Source organism: Protopterus annectens, chromosome 12.part0 (assembly GCF_019279795.1).
Source record: "Protopterus annectens isolate FY-2018-M chromosome 12.part0, PAN1.0, whole genome shotgun sequence".
Taxonomy (NCBI): domain Eukaryota; kingdom Metazoa; phylum Chordata; order Ceratodontiformes; family Protopteridae; genus Protopterus; species Protopterus annectens.
In genome coordinates this window covers 1012219376-1012244375 of record NC_056746.1, presented here as the reverse complement: position 1 = coordinate 1012244375, position 25000 = coordinate 1012219376, and the positions used below count along the sequence as shown (strand labels likewise).

General features: G+C 39.9%; 1 protein-coding gene across 2 annotated transcripts in view; it reads left to right on the top strand.

The window, feature by feature from the left end:
- Positions 1-25000, top strand: part of TSHZ2 (teashirt zinc finger homeobox 2) — a 1160839-nt gene that overhangs the window by 52134 nt on the left and 1083705 nt on the right. The window lies entirely within an intron of this gene.

Genomic DNA, 25000 nt, shown 5'->3' with positions numbered 1-25000 from the left:
AATGTGAACTGCCTGAACTCTTTGGAAATTGATGTCTGCTTCTTTTGTCTTGGGGACAATATACTCTACAACATCTTGACAGTGATTTCTACTTTCACATATATGGACTCCATACCTCTCAACTGTCCGGAATTGTACAAAATGTTCTGATTTTTGTTTTATATTTTTGGTGTGTTCTTCATAAAATATGTAAATTTCTGAAAAATCATTGAGGATTGAAGTCACTAAATAATAACAGACATTTGAGTTTCAGACTTCATGTCCTATAGAAAATGCATATTAATGCAAAACCTGTTATTCAATCAGCTTTCTGAGTTTAAAAGAGCAATATTTTAAATCTGTCACTAATTTTGGGCTTTTCATCCCCCATTGTATTTGGCTTTATTCAGAATTCTTACATTAAGAAGTTGGTAGCTATGATGGACTGAGAACCATAAAAAAGCATGACCATGGAGCCCCAGTACTGCTCTTGTGGTGACACCCACACAGTCTTATTACTTTTATGTGCACTATAACACGATAATAGTGCTGTAAGATGCACTAGATGTAACATTTTCATTGTGTGTTTTTTTTTCTTTTCTTGGCTGTTGTATGACCATTGTAGTGTGGCATCTGACACATAGGCTTAAGTCTCTGAGCTGTAATTCTTATGGTACAGGGTTTGATTCCAACAGCCCTCATTTGTGTACTGTGTGACCTTGAGCATGAGATTTACCCAGACATTGCTCCTGAAGAAGGACTATGTGTCCAGTGGGCCTACCTGGTTAACAAATAGGTGTTATTATTAGTAGTGTATTTAAGTGAAAGGAGTATAGGTGATAAAGATCCCAACATGAGGGGTGCAGGGGGACATGGCCCATTCAAAAAAAACTTTATATTAGTTTGCATGCTTTCATAACCATAACTTATAGTATTCTGAAATAATTCAAGTTAAGCTCTCAATCACCTTTGCAGAAAGTTTCTCTAAAAGTGTTGGCTAATCAGTTCTGTAGTGCAGAGACCAAGAAGAGTGCCAAAGTCTGTGGTATTAAGGCACAAGGTTTTGTAGCACACATGTGTTCTGAGGGGTCTATATTAAAACCCCGAAAGATCTAAAATGCGAATGTATGTACATCGACACAGAAAGGTCGATGTACATACACAGCGAAACACGAAAATGGCGAAAATCAAAATGCCAAACATGTTTTGTCAGCAAAATGAGCTACACAGGTAAGTACAAAATAAAAAAAAAAAAACATTAACACGCTTATGCAGGGGGGAAAGCCCCCCTGCACCCCCCACACCCCCCTTTTTAAATATACCAACTCCAAGACCGCACTACAGTGGGGAAAAGGATGTATTTCCTTATCCCCACCACTGCGCTGCTGGCTAGGAAATACATTTGGCATTTTGATTTTCGCCATTTACATGTTTCGCTGTGTATGGACATCAACCTTTATGTGTTGCTGTACATACATTCACATTTTAGATCTTTCATGTTTCTAATATATAACCATGTTCTGAGAGGTCTGTATGTAATTATCCAGCTGAGTAGAGAGGTATGCCTGCGGTCCTGAAATTTAAGTTTTGTACATAGTCTACAAAGGCACCTAGGACAGGGAAGCTGTAAATGAACTGCTTCCTGAAGTCATATAATGTACAAGACAACTGTGCCATGTGACCATTTATGGCAGTATCCATCCTTAGACATTTGTACTTTTTTCAAGGAGGGCTAAGTTAGTCATACCCAAAGAAAATGTCTTAATACCCACCAATTGTCTTATTTCTTCTTAAAGAAAGATAGTGCACCACACTGTTTAATCTGTATAAGAAATTTATTCCAGAGGGTGGATAGTCACTGCATGGCAAATCTGTATCTTCACTATGTTTTCTTTATTTGCTGAAGAACGTTCAGATCTCTGGTTTTAGTGTTGAAAGGACTGTTTGATGTGTGGAAAAATAAGAGGTCTTGGACTGCCTGATCCCTTATGGCCAAGAAGGCAAGGCACAAATTGTCCCTAAGAAGCTTGTGGGACACTAAATTCAGAGACAAAGCCTCTATCCTTTCTTTAGAGATCAGGTCCTTTAGTCTCATGAAATTTCAGTGTCTCTCTAACTGCTTAATATGTTTACTAAGATATATCCTAAAGATAGCATTGTATTCTGTAATGGGTCTGATCAGTGCAGCATATAGAAGAGTCAAGACTTCTTTTGACCTAGAGGAATTACCCTTTGTGATGAGCTCTGTCAGTTAAGAAGGATTTGCTGACCACTCTTGCAGTATGATAGTCAACGGAGAGGGAGTTATCTACCTTTTTACCAAGGTCTTTCTCAGCATCCTTATTTTGGCGTGTGTTATTTTCTGTAGTGTAAGTTGGGTGGAGGGTTTCTTTGCCATATGTAACAATATTGTATTTTTAGCATGTAAGTTTAGTCTGTTTTTGTCCATGTTCTGTACATCAGCTGCTTACATGTGAGGTCACTTTGTGACTTATATATGTCATAAGGAAATTCAAGCTTAACAACCAGTTTACAATTGTTGGTCAGCTTGGTTAACCAGAGTTCTGATTTTTGATTTGAGGTAAGAGTTCAGTGTTTTATTCCTTCAGACTCCATTTGTGTACCATGTGACTGTGAGCTAATCACTTAGCCAGACAGTACTTCAGCCATGTGTAGATCAGCATTCTACTCCAAATAAACAAGCAAACAAACGCCATGTCAATGGTTTCTTTAACAGGGAGTTTATGACTACTTCTTAAATGGCAGCAGTGCTCAGTTTTGAGATCTAATTATATGAATTTGCTGCTTTTGATTTTATTGTTAACCACAGGAACAGTTTAAGTAAATTTTCAGGTTTTACCTTTAGTGTTGCATTATTGAACTTGTATCTGAAGAGCATGATAATTTGTAGAAAATTGTGATTGTTTGGTGAGTAAATCATCAGTATGAGATTTAAAGGACATAATGACATCAGATGACCCATGGCCCAGGATATTGTTAGGCTTTTGCACTCTGCTGTGTTGCATTCTTTGGGCAGTCATGCTTCAAGGACTGATTTTAATGTTTTTACAGGCTCCTCTTCACTGATATTGTCTGTTCTCTGCAGTATTTTATTGTGCCACTTCTTCAAAGGATATATAGATTCTTCTGTTAGCAAGGCTACCTGCATAAGGTACTGGAAAAGACCTGGTAGATACTCTGTGACCAGATAGTGACCAGTGAAAAACAAAGCACCAAGTGCTGATCCTTGATGTACTTCCAAGGAGACCTGAAGCTGGATGCAGGGGGATGCTTGATTTTCCTGTCATCAGCGACATATTCACTATAGCACCAATGACTAGTCTTGGTGTCTGAGGAGCAATCCAGGAAGCTGGTAGCCAACAGCCTGCATTTCTATCTGAAAGAGGTGGAAACATTCAACACAGCAGCATTCTGTGGTAGAGACTGGAAATATTGTAGCCTGTAAGGCTTTCAAATGTGTATTACACTTGCTCTAATGTTGCAACTATGTACCCCTTGATCTAACAGTTTTTGATCTATACTAATGCTATTTCTACTGCCAATCATTAGCGGACCGGAGTTCCGCTGTGGTGACCCCTAACCGGGAAAAGCCGAAAGACACAACAACAACAACAACTAATGCTATTTTATGGCTAAAATGGGACCTTGTAAACACAGATGATACTAATGCATAAATAACGGAGTGTGTTGTGTTTACATGTAGTACACATAGATGAAGACATATGTCTCTTTCGTACATAAAAAATTTACAGCTAACAGGGATAATTAGACCTGTAAAAACACATATTCACCGAGCATACATTTTAACTGTAGTAAAAGCCAGAAATAAAAGTCAGTCTGATTTTTTATAAAACCAACCAACAATGTAACCTCTTGGTTGGAAAATTTTGCTGAATTTTTAAACCAAAATATCACTGCCAGAGTTGTTGAAGAAACAAGCCAATCACTAAGTAAATTTTATTTGAAGTGCTTTCTTCCGTTTTATTGCAATACTTCTTCAGAACAAAAAGTGGTACTTACATATTATCGCAACCAGATTTTCTCGGTTGCAAAATGCGCATACCAGCAAAGATAGGAGTGCATGAAACAGTTGAGACTGTCTTTGTAAATGTGTAATACTGCCCAAAACCTTTACATTTACTGTAAGGTGGTAATTAGACTCGGTATGTCTTCGGATTACCTTCATGAACACAAACAGTGGAGAAAATCCTCTTCCTGTTTTTTGCATTACACACACACGCTACAGTTTTCATGGCTGCTATTATACTCTTGTTTGTATTTTTTGAACTTGTAGAAGGAATTCTTCAGAGAAGTCAAACACAGGTACTGAGCAATTGTTTTAGCTACACTTGCTTCCTTTTAACCATTGTTGTATTCGCAAATTGTCAAAAAAATAAGGGTCACCAAAACCATCACTTCTGTGTCTGTGTTTGCCTTCTTTGAAGGATTCCTTCCACACAGTGAATACAATCCGTTCATCACACCGAGAGCAGGCATGACATTTCAAGTGTGCAACATGCATACAAAAAACAGGAAGAGGGTTTCTCCACTGTTTCGGTTTCTGAAGGTAATCCGAAGTTATCCCACACCAATACAGAGCCTGAATACCATCTAACAGTGTTTCATGGCCCTGTTTCTACCGAAGTAAGCAAAAATCGCAACCATGAAAATCTGGTTGCGAAAATACTTAAGTACCCAAAAAGTGTGCAAAACAATCCATTTAAATGGTACTTGGTCGCATGACCATAAAAATTATCCTATCAGACAGCCTATTTTGTTAATAATGTACAATATTAAATAACTGAATATAAGCCATGTTTTGGTAAATAACACAGTTAAAAACATGTACATAAAATAAGTTTAGCAGACATTAATCTAAGCACACTATTGATAGAGATACACTCATTCAAGCCAGGTGAGACCCAGGTGTCTAGGCACATCTGCTGTAACAACTCCTTAACAACATTACAAACTGTAATTAATTTCTCCACTGTGAGACATCCTAGATTAACAGTCTTAATGTCATTTTTTAATGTATACCTGCCCTTTCTAATATTGCATATTATTAACTGGTAAGTCACTTAAAGAAGCCAGAACAAAAAAAGATCTGGGCACCATAAGGAGCTATGGTTGTTAACTGGAAGAATACAAAAAAGGTGCGATAGGCTTGAATGTAAATCAGAGCTATTTGTTTTTGAGTAGGAATTGTTTTTCATACAGTTTATCCCACAACCTGAATGGGAAATGATCTTTTATGTCAGTGTTGTGTCATTTTTATTTAGAACCAAAATACGTAATCCTTTAATTGATCTCTTTTCTGCTGAACCAGATGAAAGCTTTGGAACCAGGTATTAGGAGTATGTTTTCTCAGAATGTTGAAATATTTCATTTTCCTTAGTTTTTTGTGGCCAGATTTTTAGTAGATTAAAAAAATACAGCCTGACAAAAAATAAAAAAAATAAAATTAAAAAAAACTCTCCTCATATTATTGTTGTGTATACAGAAGAAACTCATGCAAAGTCCATGGATAATATTGAAGCTACTTTACTGCCAAACAAAGACAGCATAAACTAAGCAATATGTACATGCAGATTCAACTTATAAAGAGGCATGCAGGCTTCACTTTTATGGACCTTCATGCACTGTATAGTCCACCATATTACTTTTCCTGCCTTTTTATTTTCAGGTTATATCAATTCAGAAGTTTTATGAGTTTTAAATGATAGCTCATTATCCATAGGCACAGTCCACTGATAAATTGGCTTTTGCAATATTGGAATACAAGAAATACTCTATGTGCTGAGTCACATAGCCACTGCTGTACTGACATTAACTTCAAGGGTCACTATGCCGGGTGCTGAGATGGTTTTATAACTGTTTGTGACTTTCTGAGTTCTTGGTACTTTGTCACATCAAGGTTCACTGTTCTGGTAGCAGTGTAAGCTTTACTGCTTCTGCACATTTGGCATGTCAGCACAGTCACCGTCCAGTATTCTGATGTCTGGGTTCATTTCTTCATGAGTGTCATTAGCTGTTGTGGTTGAGATCTCAGATGATCAGAATTTTCTCCTGTAAGAAATCCTAAAATCATTTTGTTGAATTTGATAGAAAACATGGGCATTTTTGTATGCATTAAAACCTGAATTAAATGTCAGGACTCCAGGAGCGGAGTTTTCCTCATTGAATGATCAATTCCATACATGCTTAGCATACTGGAACTTTTGCTAGTACTCTTTCGTTTGACCAATTTACATAGTCTCTGTTTCATAAAGTTCACTCTTTTTTTTGCTATGTGTCCACCTGTACAGTTTGGAGTCAGTTTCTACCACGGTGGTATTTAACTGTTTCTCCATTCCTGTCTTGAAAGTTTGTGCAAATATTTCAACTAACCCATTTATTGCTGGGTGCCCTGATGATTTACATTAGCAAAACAAATTGTGATATTAACTAGGTTCCACTGTCAATAGCTATATACATGCAACAAATCACAAAGGGCTGTGCATGGTACAGATGTTACTGCATGTCCGTGGGTGTTGTGGAACACAATTCTGAAGGGAAGGTGGCTTACATTCCCTGTGTTTGCAGTACTGTTTGCATCATACATGCATACCCTCAACTGAATTATTTTTCTTATAAAATTGGCATCTGTATCTTTTGTAATTGGAATTATTTATCTTTTGCTATCCAGGTAAGTCACACCAGACTAGTGACTTTTTCAAGGGGAGACCTGAGGTGGTATTTATACTAGTAGGGGAAATTTTGCCAGAACATCAGGAAACTTCCCCAACTCTTTTGAATAGGTACCATGGGATTGTTTACATCCTGCTGAGGTACCACCTTCTCAAGCAGATGGGATCTTGGTATAAAGTTATCGGAAGTGTGACACTCTCAGAAGTACAGCACCCTCTAATGATGCACTGAAATATCAGCAATCCAGTCATCTGGAGTAGGAGAAGAACCCTCGGTGTTCTGATTTTCCTTTACCAGAGACAAATGTGCTATCTGCTGCACCACTTACACTGCTATAATTTAGCAGTTAATGTATGCTAATTACAGTAAACTCTCAGTTAACCAGCACCCATGGGGATTGGTAGATGCCGGATAGCTGTAGTTTCTGGTTGCTTGAGAGTTACTATTAAAAATAGGCCTGAATAATACTGTACCCTATACTATTTGTTTGGTTTAATTTGTTCTCAGGTTGGGAAAGAGGGAATTTATTCCTATATTCCTTTTCAAAACTCAAAAACTCTAAAAATTTAAGATATGTTTCTGTGGATGGGGGACTGAAAGTGCAACACATGAAAATCACACTGTATTTCTTCAATTTTTTTTGCTGGTTGCTTGAGAGTGCTCTTTGCTTGAGTTCTGGTTAACTGAGAGTTTACTGTATATGTTTTGCACTGCATTTTAATGTGAAATACTATTTCCACCCATTCTGTCTAATGTTTTGTAGTACATGGCTTTAATTTTTTAACAACATGGAAATTTGGTATAAACTTTTTGTGACAGTCATTTAAGGAGCCATTCTGTAGAACCGCTGTGTGCTTTTGCACTGTTCTATTTGTCACTGCCCAATACCTCAAACACAGTGCTTCACATACTAACTATCTCAAACATCAGCCATTTTAGAGCTAGCCTAAAATCACCATAAGATCATCTACTTTCAGTATAATATGACATTTAGTTGTGTGAAGCAGAGTCCATCCATCTGCAACTCCTTTTTCCTGTTTTTGCACATGAGGTCATTGTATCACTTCAGCAGTGACAGTCATCTAGAGCCTAGTTTCACAACTTTGGGTGGCTATTGCCTGCAATAAATCATATATATGTTTTGGAACTAAGCAGCTGCTGAAACTTGGACTTCTTGATATTTTCAGTCTGTGGACATCCATGGCATTATGTGGTTGCAGTTTCACACCTTGGCAGTTAGAGTTTAGTCTGGCCATAAAACAGACTAACTTTATACGTTTATTTGCTCTGTTTTGGTCCTTAGGAAACACAGAAAGACTTCACCAAGAAATGCTTCCATGGGAGGTGAAAGAAGACATGAAAAAAATGTTGCTTAATATTATAGATCCTTGATTACTTAATATATCTTCTTTTCTTAATTATGGCTAGAAAAAGAGAAGGTGGTTTTGTATTTGCGTTATAATTTTGTTTTTATTATTTGTTTGTTTGTTTGATTCATTTGGGAAGGAAGGGAAGGAGGAAGAGACAGGTTCATTAAGTGCAGGGAAGGTGGAAATGGAGGACGGCTAAACAGCCACAAGTGATGGACTAAAAAAATAAATAAAAATATAAATACACTTTTACTGTGAAGTCAAACAAAAGGTAGAGGGATTCTTCTCACACAAACATCTGCATCAAAGGAAATAACTTTCTGCAAAGGCAACCAAAGAAAAAAAAAACATAAAATACTTTATTTCCAAGTCTCTGAGTACCATAAATAAAGGAACATGGCCTCTCACATAAAGTCCATTGTTTTTTCTTCTGGGCAGGAATTAATGTCCACATTAAGTAAGTGCTTCCAAGTACTTCTCTTCTGTCTGGATTCCATTGTAAGAAGATGTCCAGGATTCCCTCAGGTATAATTTCACAAAAATTATTCGTACTTCGGCACATTACCCAGAACAGGCATATAATTTTCCTTGATGAGAGGCTAACCTCACTCTGAATTGATAAGGGATAACTCTATTCTTACACTGCACTTAATTGTATAATTGGTTCGATTAACTGAACCATACAGAAGTCATGTTTACCTAATACAAAGTGGTATGTGGCTGTTTAAAGAAATAGATTTATTTATAGCCTTAGGCACGATATTTATATCCCTATAGAGCACTAGTTCTATTTACAGCTTTATACACAATATTTACATATTTTTTTAAGTGAACATCTCTCTTTACTGCTTATAAAGCATCAGTTCTGTTTATATTTAAAATTTTGAGATACCCTTCAGGCGAAACCATCATGTACATGCATCTTCATACACATGTATGAATGTATGTATGTCAGTACACACATACACACACACACACACACACACACACACACACACACACACACACACACACACTCATGTGTGTCCACAAAGCCCATGATTCGGAAAATGGCCTGTCCATTAAGACTATGGCAAAAAGACCATTTTAGGGTAATTGTGCGAACCAGTGATTCAGGATCACATTAGCCACAAGACATCATTGTGATGATGTGAGGTTGTGCCAAGTGTGGCAGGGGGAATAGGGCAGTGCATGTGAAACATATGCCAGCATAGCCAGCTGGAAGTTTGTAAAGAATTGTTACTTGAATATTAAAGTGATTTGTACAGATGTTTGTGTTAAAACTATATTTGTAAAGTTGCTTGTTTTAAAAATGAATCAACATAGGTTCTACTGAACAGAAAAGAAATATACACATATGTCAGACTCATTGTTGTAACTGATAAAATATATATATTTTAACAAAGGATAGTGGAAGCTATCAGCCCAGCTAACCTTAAGGAAAAACAGCTTGAAATTAAATGACTTGGTTTAGGCCATAAAGTTTTTGTCTCACAGGTCTGAATGCAGCCAGAGATGCAATGTTTGTGAAAAGTCTGGACTGGGACCCTGCTCTGTTGTCCTTAGTGGTGAACTAATTGCTAAGCTGGGGTGCCAGAGAATGGCTTATTTTCTGCAGGAAGGGTGGAAGTATTGGAAATCTTTTACAATTTCTAGATGCTGTAGTAAAACTTAGCTAAAGTTCTATGTGTGTATTGTGACACATCAATGCCAGATCCTGACTCAGTTTCTAGTGAGAGGGTAGTGTGGGAACCACAGAGTCAGGTGACCAGATGTGATGTCATTCTGTAGCCAGCACTGAAATTGTTTTTGAATACTAGTGAGAGATGTGAGGTGTACACTCTGTTTTCTGTGAGGGACATCACAATCATTATTAGTTAATGTATTGTTTAATTGTATTTTATTTTATTTCATTTGCTTTTGTTTACTGGAAAAGTCCAACTGGGCAGACTGTCCATTTTCAGTGGAGGCCCACAGAGAAAAGATCCAAGAAACAAAAGATGTGCAGTATTACAAAGTTTTAAAAATGTTAAAAGAAATTAAAATGGAATAAACATGAAATATCACGCAAAGTTATAAATTGTGATGAGTTCTAAGACGTGAGATAGGTACACATTTCATAACATCATTGAAGCAGAAAATTATCAGTCTAGATGTAACACCTTCACTAAGCAGTAGAGAGTACCAAATATGTGGGAGCTAAAGTAATGTGATATACATCAATATTTATGCTGTTAAGAGAACAATAAAGCATATATTTCTCATGAGAGAAGTGTAATAAACTCATTCAAGTAAGACATAAAATGCCAATTGTGATAAAATGGTTTTGTAAGTAAAAATAGGAAATCTTGAGTAGTTAGGCATTTTTATACTGGAGATTCACAGCATGTTCAGATTCTAATATGATGTAGATGTTATTTGAAGTTGGTCTTAAAACTGAGGGGTCATTTATTCATCTGATGGTGAAGAGAATGCTATTCCACAGTTTAACTATGCTTACTGAGTATAAAGATTACCCATGTGAGTTACTGGATGTTTGGGATTCTGTTAGGTGTTGGTCCTTTGAACAAAATTTGCATGTCCTTGAATCAATCATAGATTCCCTCATCCATTCATAGATACACACAGTACCTAAACCCTAACTAAACCCACCCAGACAGAGGCACACACACTGAGACACACAGACACATGTATCTTACACCACTCATAACTCTGCATACATGTGCATACACAACCTGACACACACACACACACACACACACACACACACACACACACACACACACACACACACACACACACACACACACAAAAACACACTGACACTATCTATCTGCTAAACTTCCTGACACTTAACTCTAACATTATCTCTCCTACTGAAGATAATAGGTGACCATGAACTTGGCAATGGTGATGTATACATCTGAGCAGTTCTATGAATCTCTCAGCTGTGTAGAACACTTACCATGAGCATTTCCTGTGGAGAGCACATTGCTAATTATCTTATGCCCTACCACAAAATGCCTGATTTACACTTGCTATAGGCCAGAGATACACCCCACCATGGTACTGAACCTTCTGGGGTAAAGCGCTGTAGTAGGGATGTTTCTGAATTAGAAACAGCTACCTCAAGCAGTGAAAAGGGCTTACAATTGGCAGAAATGTTTCTTAATTCCAGAAAAAAAGTATACACTGAAGTCAGGCGAAAAAAAAAAAAACATTATTTATACATAAATCAAACCCTTAGAACTGAAAATTAATATAATTAAAAAGAAACACTACCAGCCAATAAGAATATGACATTACTAGCAAAGTTAATGAGATTTTAAAATATCCAAACAAAATAACTAAAAACAAAAATAAACTATAAAAGCAACATATTTAAATGTAATCCTCACAGCACTACTAACATAATACTACAGACCTGAGACTATAAATAAGATTAATATTTGTCTCAGAACTAGAGCAAAATACACTTGCACTATAACCATTTCTAAAAAGATACAGAACCCTTGTAAAGTCCTGTACAACAGACATATTAAACAATTGCTCAATTCCACTTAAATAAAAAATTAGAAGGTAAATACATGGTAGCCCAGTCTGGTAATCTGTAGGATATGAAAACATGGTTCCTGACTTGAGTTTTGTTTCCTGTCATGAAGATTAAAACCTACACTACAAAATATTTTATCAACCATTACATTTTATGTATTCATGCATATATATATATGTGTGCGACTGTGTGTGTGTGTGTGTGTGTGTGTGTGTGTGTGTGTGTGTGTGTGTGTGTGTGTGTGTGTGAGTGTGTACCATTTCATCAAATACTTATTTGACTGAATCACAAATTACTGAATGCAGTAAATTGAAAACTCATTTGAATGACTCATAAATGATGGAAAAAACATAAAAAAAATGTTTTAGCAGAGGGCTTTACCCACCCACGTACCATTCTTACTTTTATATACTAACTCTGCAATCACACAGCCATGAAATACACAAAACACCACATGCACTGAGTATAAATGACAGTGCACAAACACAAACATCTACACATCTGGGAGTATGAAATGATGGAGGCCACTGCCATTCCACAGATACTCTTCTATTCTCAATTCCTTAATGATGTCTGTGATCAAAGAGAGCACTATCACATACTGTGGATAGACATCTATACTTTCCTGTAAATTGTGACTCACCCACATGACTTTAACCATTTGCGCTGTCAAAAGAGTATTCATGAAATGATATAGGCTGTTTTGTGTGCGTGTGTGTGTGTGTGTGTGTGTGTGTGTGTGTGTGTGTGTGTGTGTGTGTGTGCGTGTGCCCGCGTGTGTTAGTCTATATATATGTATATGGGTCTAGGACTATTCACTGAAAGCAGATTTCACTGAAAGTCAAATGACTGTGCACAAGTCATTGAAAGCACAATTCACCGAAAACACAATTCACTGAAACACATTTCACTGAAAGTTATACATGACCTTTTCCCCACTGTAGTGCGACCCTGGAGTTAGAATATATAGTAAGGGGGTTGTGGGGGCACATAGTTTTGATATATATTAAGTTTAGAAAAGAGTAATTTATTGAAATTGCAAGTATCCATGTGTATAGTTCAAAATATTTAAAATAGGTGGGGGACTATGCCCCCCACCAATGTGGGGGGTGGTGCCCTCCTCTCCCCTTACTATATATTCTTACTCCAGAATTCTTAGATCAAGCAGATAACATAGGACGTCACAAATATGTTAATTAGCATCATTTTATTTTGAAGCCAGTAGTTTTCTTTAGCCATAATTCCATTGAAGTTCGCAGTTCAACATTATATGAAGGAAAGCACTCAATTTCTTGTATGTACTTAGTGATCGCTTATTAAAAGAAGGTTTTTATTTTATTAGGAATGTTTCTTCCATTTTTTCTTAAGGTTTTTGAAGTGTATTTAGTTACAGAATTACCAGCAGTTGGATAGTTTATTCGTTTTTATGCTGTGCTATCAAAATGTTGCGGCTGAAGTGTATGTGCAAAAAAAAAAAAAAAAACAGACGGAATGCACAGCAGTGAATGGTATTGTGCTTTCACAGTTGTGAATTCGGCATATTAAGTGGAGGTTGTACTTTCTTTACTGAAAAGGCTCACTCAGAATCTGCTACAGTTTGCTGTGAGGGAAAGGTTAGTTTATATTACTTTATTGCCTTTTTCTATTTTGTATACTGTGATATGTTTTCTTTACACTGTGTTTTACCCTTATTCTGCTTTTAACTGCATATTAAAACTTGAAAAGCGACCACAGCGTTGTCTCTTGTGAGTCAGACAGAAATTTTTCCTACCCTCCCTCCTGATTGTGTTTTTAAACACCACTGTATTTCTAGTTGCCTGCCCCTTATGCTAATTTGGCCCTATATCTCATTTCCTCCCTGCTTTTACTGGCTAGTTTGTGTAAGCACAAAATCACCATTTTGTGAAATCACTGCCCTTCAACTATTTAAATTTATTGGCCATCCTACGGTATTCCATAGTACCAGAATACAAAAGTGACCACCCCCTTTCAATCTATCTTGCTATTTTAAAAATAGTGACTCTCCACTAAAACTTAGCTTTTTAGACAGGTAAAACTTTAGTTACCTGCTTTCACATCTAACTCCTCTAGTGCACACTGCAGTGTTTAGGATAAACCATTTTTTTCATCTTACCTTTAAGCATCTGTTGCAAGGCATTCTTTCCTGGAGACTGCTGGTCACCAGAAAGCTTAATAACTATTTTATAGGTGACTGCTTGGAATCTGTACTTATATTCTGATCCTGGTGAGAGTAGGAGTAGAGTGCATTGTTTCCTGACTCTCTGGTTGGAGAGTGAGTGTCTGTGCTTAATGTTCCTAACTGGTCTGGCTGCTATTCGAGGCGTCTACCGGAAAAAGGCTACAAGCCTGCAGACCCTTGCATCATCTGGGACAAGACTGTGGATCACCTAACAGGCCGTGGCCTGCTTCTCTTCTTCGGATTGGTGCTAACATTTTGCTTCTGGTGAGAGAAGAAACAAAGGAGTATTGTGTCCCAACAGAGTGAAGCTGTGCTGAGACCAGCATTAGTAGTAGCAGTCAGGCAGTAGGCAGTAGCCATCCATGCGACTCCCCTCTTTTCATCATTCTTGACAAGCTAATTCTTTATTTTTCTGTAAGTATTGCTTGATTTCTTTCTAACTTCAGAATATATGCCTAAATACTTCATCCTTAAATTTTCAGGGTCTACGTATTAGTTTCCCCTCAAGTGTTTGCCAGTGCTCTCTACAAACTCAGACACTTTGAGTGACATTTTTCCTGTAAAAGGAATATATAAGGAAACAGCTCCAGTACATAGTAATAATGACCATCCCTCCTGGCATATCTATAGTCAGTTCCCTGTGCTTTCTCCTAAACCTGATGAACTTGTGCCTTCTGAGGCAGTGTAGCAACTGCCTCATGTACACGGACAACCCTCTCCTCTTACCTCCCAACACTCAGACTTGTGAGAGATGTACTAATATATCCAAATTGGAAGCCATGCACTCTCAAGCCAAGACCAGAATAGCTGGTCAAGAGGAGAAGGTCAACACCTGCACCACACCACATATTTATTTATTATTTATTTAACATTTGTTTGCCAAGATAGTCCGACTGGACAACAAGCGTCCGTTTTCAGCGGAGTCCTGGGGAGAAAAACTCCATAAGTTTACAGAGAGAAGAAAATTTTTACAAAAGAGACAAAACAGAGTAGTAGCATACAGATTGTAGACTTTACAGCAGTTAGTGTACAATAAGAGGATATTTCCCCTTTTGGTTGACAATACAAGTTTACAAAATATACAATGAGAGTAGATAAGAACCTGGTAGAGCATTGCAAGATATTTCACAATTGATTAAGACTGTATAAATGTTTAAGTTTTCCATATATACATCCAAGCAAATCTACATGTAAGAGTATACATACATATATATGCATACACATATATATATATATATATATATATATATATATATATATAGATGTATATATGTGTATATATATATATATATATATATATATATATATATATATATATATATATACATATACACACACACACACACATATATATATATATATATATATATATATATATATATATATATATATATATACATACACACACATGCGTGCATATACACACACACACACACACACACACACACACACACACACGTACATACACTCATATATAGGTTATTGCTCACACATGGATAGATATAGTTAGATGGTGTTGTCTGTGTTGTCCGGTAAGTGGACGAGTCTTCAGGGGTCAATTACAGTTGCATAGATGGTTGGTGAAGAGTTCTGTTTTGAGTAGGCTTTTCAAGGAGGGTGTGGAGTTTTGTAGTCTGAGGTCAGGGGGAAGGTTGTTCCATATTTTTGCTATTTCATGGGCAGATAGTGATTTCCTGGAGTTGTTTTTGCCTGTGATGGTTTCGATTAAGGCTTTGTTGTAGGACCAAGGTTGTCTATTTGAATTGTGGAAGTTCAGCATCCCAGTCAGGTCAACACATAGCCCTCCAGAACACCCACCATCACAGCTCTCACATAAAAACACAAATCACAGACCCACCTTCATGGAGGCTGTCAATAGAAATCTACCCAAACAACTGAGATCTCCAAGGCGGAAACACACTCGATCACTACAACACAACACAAGCCACATAGCTCACCTACACAGTGTGCCCCTCAGCCTAAGCTGCAGCTTGCCCAATACACTAATCATAGGTGACTCGATAGTGAGGCACACTGATGTCCCACTCACTAGGCTGAATAAGGAGAAGGTAACAGTCAGCTGTCTATCAGATGTCAGAATCCGACACATAACACACGTTCTCAGGTCAATCCACAACAAGTACAAGTATGTCTCTGTCACTGTCCATGTGGGTGTGAATGACTTGAGACTCACCTCCCTGGACTATATGAAAAGAGATATGGAGGAGCTCTCAGATTATGTGGCCTAGGCAAGTATGACTCTAGCCCTGAGCAGCATCCTACCATTGCTCAGAATGATACCGCAGTACAAGCAGAAAATGATTGACTTCAACAATTGGCTAAGTTTCTGGTGCCATTCCAAGGGGATCCAGTATCTGTCTGCTTGGGATGACATAACTGACAGACCTTGATGCTTTGCCAGAAATGGCCTGCATCTGTCACGCCTGGGTTTCCGGATACTGGCTAAGGATCTTGCCACCACTGTAGTGCCTTTTTTAGGCGATGTTCCAAAGACCAAATTACCACCATAACAGCTATAAGTAAATGCAATCTGAGGGTTATTATGCTCAGTGTTAGAAGTCTAAATCTCGATACACTTGCTCAAAGCACTCCTCAAAATGGAGAACATTGACATTTGTGCTTTAATAGAGACCTGGTTTAAAGCAGCAGAAAGCACCCTTGCACTACCAGGCTATATCTCATTCCACACCTTTCGGCCCCAGAACATGGACCGAAACTCCAATGGCAGTGGTGTCTCCATATTCATAAAGGATATGCACACCTCCAGACTAGTAGCCAAGCATAACACATCTGAGATACTTCAGGTACAACTAACACTGGATAAGATGGCGATTCAGGTTGTAGCCTGCTATAGGTCCCCAACTGTGTCCCAAGACTCTCCCTCCATATTCCTAAGCACCCTGGAAACTATTAGGGTCCAACCCAGCACTCACATACTAGGTGACGTCAACTACCCCTCCATCAACTGGGAAAACTACTCATGCACCAATACACTGGCCCAACATTTCCTGGAATTCATCAATTCCAATGATCTGGACCAGCTCATTCTTACCCCCGCTAGAAGAAACAACATCCTTGACCTAATATGGGCAACCATTGCTCTACACCAATAGTCAATTCCTCCCTGGTTAGATCCAATCACAAACTAATCACCATGGAAATCCACATCTCACCCACACCCCCCACAAAGGTAACCACCATCAAAAACTTCTCCAAAGCTGACTCTGGGCTCCTAAAAACAGAGGTGGCTAACTTCACAGCACCCATGTCAATGGAAAATGGATGCATGACTGCCGAATCATACACCAATGCACTGTACAAACACGTACATAAATGCATGGAACTAGCCATATCCAACAGAACCAAGATGCTCTCCTCCAAAAAAAGGAAACCAGTCTGGTGGTCCTCTGCCATTAATAAACTCTGCAACAGAAGGAAGAAACTGTTGCAGAAAAAGGTGAAGTCCCAAGACTGGAAAAACTCCCTTATTAGCCTCAACAAAAAGTTGTCATCCCTCATCAAAACCTCTGAAGCCAGCTATGAAGGCAGAATTGTGGCAGACACTAAAAATAACCACAAAGCCTTCTATAGTTATATCAAGAATCTCCAAGGCAATACCCAGGTTTGCTTTGAGTTACTACACAATGGTACCTCCTATACTGAGCCTATTGCCAACATACTGACCAACAGATTCAGTGACAACATTACCCCTCTCTCCCCCCTCCAAAGGACCAATCACAGTACAGGAGGAATGCCAGGCACCCAGCATTACTGCAGCACAGGTTAAAGCTGCATTGTCAAAGGCCATGAATACAGCTTCCATGGGACCCAACAATATCCCTGGATGTGTTCTACATGAACTACAAAGTAAACTGGCACCACATCTGTGTGCCCTGTTCAATCACAGCCTCGCCTCAGGCTTTGTCCCTACTGAGTGGCTCACTGCTACAGTCATCCCTGTCCATAAAGGCGGAGTGACTACAGACCCTGGGAATTATCGCTCCATTAGCCATTTGAGTCTGCTATGTAAGACTATGGACCGCATCATCATGTACCTAATTAACAAGAATATAGGGGAATCTCCAAACTGTAGATCCCACTCCAATTAGTTTTGTGAAAGGTAGATCATGCCTGCTCAACCTGGTTGTCTTCTTTGAGTCAGTCACCAGAGCTGTGGATGAGGGCAAGGCAGTTCATACAGCCTACCTCGATCTAGCTAAGGCCTTTGTTACCATTCCCTACTCAGGAATTATTGATAAACTCACCAAACTAGGCATTGACCCATATTTCACTAGGTGGGTTGCAAATTAACTCACAGACAGAACACACAGTGTGAAAGTAGCGGACTTCACGTCAGACTGCCAACCAGACATAAGTGGAGTTTCACAGGGATCAGTCCTGGGTCCTGTCCTGTTTGGCATCTACTTCTCAGAAGTCCAGATCAATACGGAGGGACTCTGGCTAACCAAGTTCACAGATGACTGCAAGCTGGGAGCCATTATTAACTCCCCAAGTGATGTAGAAACCCTACAGAAAGGCCTCACTGAGACCAATGACTGTTGTCGAAACCTTGGCCTTAAGCTTAATACCAAAAATGCGTCCTCATCCCCTTTGGGAAAAACTCAGTTCCCACTAATTACCACATCAATGGGAACCCACTGAACACTGAAGGCGTTATAAGAGATCTGGGGACACAGGTTGACAGCAACCTATCCTTTGACCACCACATTGCCACTGTGGTCAGAAAGTCCTTCTATGTGGAACATCTCATTACCAAGAATTTTGCATCCAGGAAGAAAGAGGTCATCATCTCTCTACTCTTCCCTCATTAGGCCAATCATTGAGTATAATGCCCCATTTGGCATGTACCTCACTAGACATATGCAACACCTGGAAAGGCCACAAAAGTACCTCACAAAGATTATCCTAAGCCTTAAACAAATGTCCTACACGGAAAGACACAAGAAAACTCCAGCTATACTCTGTCTCATATCGTCTACTAAGAGGCAATCTCTGCTTGACTTACAAAGCCATGTCTGACCCTCTGTTAGAAATGCTACATCTAAAGAAATCCCAGTCCCTCTGCACCACATGCTCCAGAGATCTCAACCTCATTACCACAATCAACAGAACTTGCTGGAGGGACAGGTTCATAACCCAGACACTGCCCTTGCTCTGGAATAGACTTCCCATATATGTCAAACAGAGCACCTCACTGGCCCTGTTCAAGAGAAATCTTGATGAGTGGATGGGAAATAGAAAGTTCACCCCGGAGATCACTCTAGTGGCTCCACTTGATAGAGGCACTGGGAACTAACACCGGGCGGCTCATTGCCAGGGCACTTCTATGGGCTAGGCTTGTAAAGGCTGCAGGGCCATTAGCCTAGGACATATCTATGAACCTATAGTGGGGATCAGGAAATGTACCCTTTCCCTCACTGTACTGCAGTCTTGAAGTTTGTATATATAAGTAGCAGGGGGTGTGGGGGGCCCCCTTGCAAAATGTGTGTTGTATGACACTGGATGTGGTTGTATGTTCATAAAATGTTGACATTTCGATTAATTCTTTTTCTTGGTCACCATCATAAATTTCGACAATGTTTTTCGAGCACTTGAGTACTCGCAACAAGCATGTTCAAAATTATGATAGTAAACCAGTTTATTTATATATATATATATATATATATATATATATATATATATATATATATATATATACATACATACATATCCCTTAGTGACTGCCTTATAAACATGCCCCCACCCGTATAGATACCCATGATACTCGGGATCCAAATGCATTTGAGATGCATGGCCAGGCTTTTAAGAGCCCTAGTGGCCATTAGCCAGGTGAAAATCTACGAACCTATGAACTTATGAACTATGTTAGTCCATCATAGTCATTTGAGAACATCTGCCATCAAAACTTCATGTCAGCAAATCACAGTCGATTACAGAAGGAAATGTAGCACTGCCCTTTTGTTAATGGGCACTCTGTGCAGCGTCTGTTTCAGACTAGCTGAATTACCTCTACCTGTCAAATGCAGCACCTCTGTTTGTCTTGTAATGTGGCTAGTCTCTCAGTACCATTCTTCTGCTTAGCCGAAACGTGAACTCAAATAAGCTGTGCTGGCAGTCCTTTTACAATGCAGCATGCTTGCATCCAAACATTATCAGCATATATACACTCTCCTGAAAGAGCAGTGATTGTTGTAGTAATCTTCCAGGCAATTGTTAATAAACTCAGTTTCTGTTCTGCATTATGTGGTTCATACAAACAACATGTCACTGCTTAGTTGGGAGTTTTTCCTCATGCCCACCTACGTATGCATATATTAACTGTTGTAGCACAATAGGTAAGGCATAACCAAACTCACCCACATGGGACAGACAGTAAGTTGGTGTTGTTAACAGAATGTTGATGCCTTTCAGTGGTAGCAATATCTGTATGGCGGAAAGTTGTGTCTGTATTTCTGTGTTTTCCCTTTGCATGATGTCCCCCACTTATTTCTGTCTGTGCAGTTCTTGATGGATTTTTATGCATGTCATTAAAAGGTAGGTGAACCACACTTCATAGGCCCTTTGGTGCTGTTGATATAAGGCTTTTGCTGTCCTCATCTTGGTTTAGGTCTCAATTTCTTTGCTTAAGACTTAAGGAACAAAGGCCTAAAATCAGTGAAAATTTGTATATATTATACTAATTCACTTAGAAATAGGTTCATAGGTTCATACTAGGCTATCTGACCTAGGGCATTTATAAGCCTAGCCAGAGTGTGTTTGGCTTTCGCCACCCATTTTAAATTAATTTTGCTATGCCCTTTTTCAAGGTTAGTATACTGTGCCTCTGTCTAACAGTGACACAGAAGTGATACCCGGGGTAAACCTACGATCTGCCATCCACTCATCAAGATTCCTCTTGAAGAGAGTCAATGAGGGACTCTGCCTAACCTGGACTGAGATTTTATTCCAAAGTGAAGGGAGCCTCTGGGTTATGAATCTGTTCCTCCAGCATGTCCTATTGATTTCAGTGCTGAGGTTCAAGTCTCTTGAGCGCGTAGCTCGATGGGATTTGGATTTTCTGAGGTGCAGCATGTCCATTAATTCCGGGTTGGACATGGCTTTATACGTCAGGCACAGATCGCCTCTGAGCAGGCGGTATGCCACTGAGTAGAGCTGGAGTTTCTTTAACCGGGCAGCATATGGCATCTGTTTGAGCCCTTTGATCCTCTTGGTGAGGTACTTTTGGGGTCTTTCCAGTTGCTGCAGGTGTCTGGTAAGGTACATCCCAAAAGGGGCATTGTACTCAATTATGGGCCTGATGAGGGATGAGTAAAGAGGCACGATGACCTCCCCTGATCTAGATGTGAATCCCTTCATGATTAGGTGGGCTATATAAAAAGTTTTTCTAACCACTTTGGCCACGTAGTTGTCAAATGAGAGATTGCTATCAACTTGAGTCCCCAGGTCCCTAATTACTTCTTCTGTACTTAATGGATTACCACCTATGTGGTAATTTCTGGGCACTTTCTTTTTGCAAAGGGGATGACTATACACTTTTTGGCATTTAGCTTGAGGCCATGGCTCTGGCACCAGTTGTCTGTTTCTATGAGGCCCTTTTGGAGGATGCTTGTGTCAGCTGGAGAGTCGATTATGGCGCCCAGTTTGCAGTCATCTACGAACTTGGTCAGCCACAGTCCTTCTGTGTTGGCCTGTACCTCCGAGAAATATATACCGAACAAGAGAGGTCCCTGGACTGAGCCTTGTGGGATGCCACTTGTAACTGGTTTGGAGTCTGACATGGCTCCAGCAATTCTAACCATGTGGGTTCTGTCCTTGAGCCAGTTTGCAACCCATCTAGTGACATAGGGGTTTATATTTAAGCTGGTGAGCTTATTTATAATGCCCGAATGGGGTATTGTATCGAAGGCTTTTGCGAGGTCCAGATAGGCTGTGTGGACCACCTTCCCCTCGTCAATGGCCTTGGTGACTGTTTCAAAGAAATCGACCAGGTTTAAGAGGCAGGATCTGCCCTTAAAAGAGCGGAACTGGGTAGGATCCAGTGTCTGTAGGTCCCCAATATCTTTATTTATGAGGTCCATGATGATCCTTTCCATAGCTTTGCAGACCAAGCTAGTCAGGCTTATGGGGCGATAGTTTCCAGGATCTGTTGAGGCACCACCTTTGTGGAGAGGGACCACTGTTGCTGTACGCCACTCTTTGGGTACATACCCTGTAGTAAGGCTGAGATTGAACAGTAGTTTTATGTTTGGGTTTAGCTCTTCTTGGAGTTCATGTAGGACGCAGCCCGGGACACCGTATGGTCCCATTGATGCTGTGTTTTTTGCTTTGGAGAGGGCGGCTCTTACCTGAGCATCTGAGATGTCAGGGAGCAGCACTCTGCTGGGATAGATATTTGCCCTTTTGGTGGGGAGGGGGGGAGAAGTTTGCACTGAACCTGTCAGCTAGGATGTTGGCAATGTCTGTGGGTTCGGTGTATTTTTTGTCATTTTGGACTAATTCTGAGAATATCTGGGAATTCCCACCCAGGTTCCTAACATAACTAAAGAAAGCCTTGTGATTATCCTTAGTGTCCTGTGCAATTTTTCTCTCGAAGCTGGCCTTAGACAATTTTATGAGTGCTTGTAGTTTTTTGCTAATACTGATAAGAGATACCTTCCCTTTTTAGGATTTTGCTCTATCATGTAGTAGCTTCCTCCTTCTGTTGTATAGTTTGTTTATGGCTGGGGTCCACCAGACAGGACGTCTGCCTTTGGAGGATTGGGTCTTGGTTTTATTTGGGATTGCATGATCCATGCATTCCTGAAGGTGTACATAGAATGCGTTCATAAAGGATTCTGCGGTCTGGGCCGTATTTTCCACAAGCCCAGGGGCTTTGAAGGATTCCACCTCGGTTTTGAGGAGTGTGAAATTTTCTTTAGAGAAGTTTTTCACTGTGGTTTTCTAGACAGGGGGTGGGGTCGGGATGTGAATATTCAGTGAGATTAGTTTATGGTCTGATCTTACCAGTGAGGGATACACTTCTGGTTTGGAGCATAGAGTCCCCATGTTGGTGATGATCAGGTCCAGTATGTTTTCCCCTCTTGTGGGAGTGGTAACAAGTTGTTCCATAGCATTTGAGTTTATAAATTCTAGGAACCTTTGGGCTAGGGTGTTGGAGCTAGAGTAATGCTCCCAGTCTATGTTTGGGTAGTTGAAGTCACCCAATATAATGGTGTTTGGAGAGACCTTCATATTTTCCAGTGTTCTCAGGAGGGCCGAGTGGGGTTCCTGGGTTTGGGAGGGTGGTCTGTAGCAGGCTATAAACTGGAAGGCAGTTTTACCCACTGTTAGTTGCACATGGATAGTCTCTGATGCTTCGTGCTGTGCCACCAACCTGGAGGTGTGGGTATCTTTGACGAATATTGATACTCCCCGTCCTTTTGTGGTTCGGTCCAAGTTTTGGGGCCGAAAAGCATGGTATGAGGTATAACCTGGTAGTGCTGGGGTGCTCTCGGGAGCCTTGAACCAAGTTTCTGTTACTGCACAGATATTGATGTTCTCCATGCTAAGGAGAGTTTCGAGTGTGTGCATCTTGAGGTTTAGACTTCTGGCGTTGAGTAGCATTACTCTTAGTTTCTTATCCTTTGTGATACCTATGGAGGTGGGTTTGTCTTTTGAGCCTTGCCTAAAAAAGGCACTATGGGAGTAGCAAGAGCCTTTGCCAATATCTGAAAGCCCAGGGGTGACAGGTGCAAGCCTTCCATAGTGAAGCATCGTGGCTTGTCGAGCATGTCATCCCAGGCTGACAGGCATTGGATCCCCTTTGAATGACACCAATACTTAAGCCAGTTGTTGAAATTGATCATCTTCTCTTCATATTGTGGCATCATTCTTGGTGAGGGTAAGATGCTGCTCAAGGTCAGGGTCATACCGGCCTGGGCTACATGCTCAGAGAGCTCCTCTATGCCTCTTTTCATGTAGTCCAGGGAGGTACGTCTCAGGTCATTCACAACAGCATGGACAATGACTGAGTCATATTTGTACTTGCCTTGGAGTGACCTGAGTGCTTGTGTTATGTGGTGGATCCTAGCGCCTGACAGGCAGCTCACCGTGACCTTCTCCTTGTTCAGCCTGGTGAGTGGGACGTCAGTGTGCCTGACGATAGAGTCACCTATTACAAGTGTATCAGGTGTGTTGTTTAGCCTTAAGGGCTGTGACTGTTTGGCACACTGGCTTTGTGAGTTATGTGTTGCACTTGTTTTGTTTTGGGGTAGCGGTTGCTTGGGTGTCTGCTTTGGGGGTCTCTCCTGCTTAGGCAGATTTTTATTTAGAGCCTCCGAGTATGTTTTTGTGTGTTTATGTGTTTGGTTTGCTGTCGTGGTAGGTCTATGTGAGACTGGAATTGTAGTGAGTGTGGTTTCCTTCTCCTCCTGACTGGTTACGCCAGTACTGAGTTGAGAGAGCTTAGCCTCCAGTATGGCTATATGGTTGCATCTCTCACATGTGTTGGAATTTGTTGGGAGGAGGAGAGGGTTGTCTGTGTACATGAGGCAGTTATAACATTGCCTCAAGATTCCCAGATTCACCAGCTGAACTGGAGAGGAGATTGACAACTGACCTTTGGACATGCTAGAATAGTATTGGGAATTCCTTTATAATTGAAAAAAAGGGCCAATGGGGAACAAGGTACTCAAGGGGAGTTTGTGAGGGTGTAGTGCTTTTAATTTTTTAGTGCTGACTTATATAATTGCTTTAGTGAGCAAGTGCCAGGTAACTTAAATGCAATGTGTTACAGGTAACTTAAATGCAAAAATGAGAAACAGTAACTTTCTTTCAAGTGAAACAAGGAAATAAGTACAGTAAGCAATGCAGATATCACTAGGGATCCACAGAAGCACTGAAAAGCTGCATTTTAGGTGGAATTAGCATTTCAGGGAAATAACAAGCAAACAAACAAACAACAAGCATACAAACAAAGCTAGATTCAGCAGGCCTGGATCTAGTCTATGCTACAGCAAACAATGTGTACCAATTAAGTTTCAGTAAGGAACAGTTCAAATATGCAGGCACTATAAGCCTTTAACCAGAAATTCCCAGCTCAGAAGGGCAGAGTCCAGCCTCTCCTCCCACAAGAGTGCAGACCACGAACCTTCTTAATGTAAAATA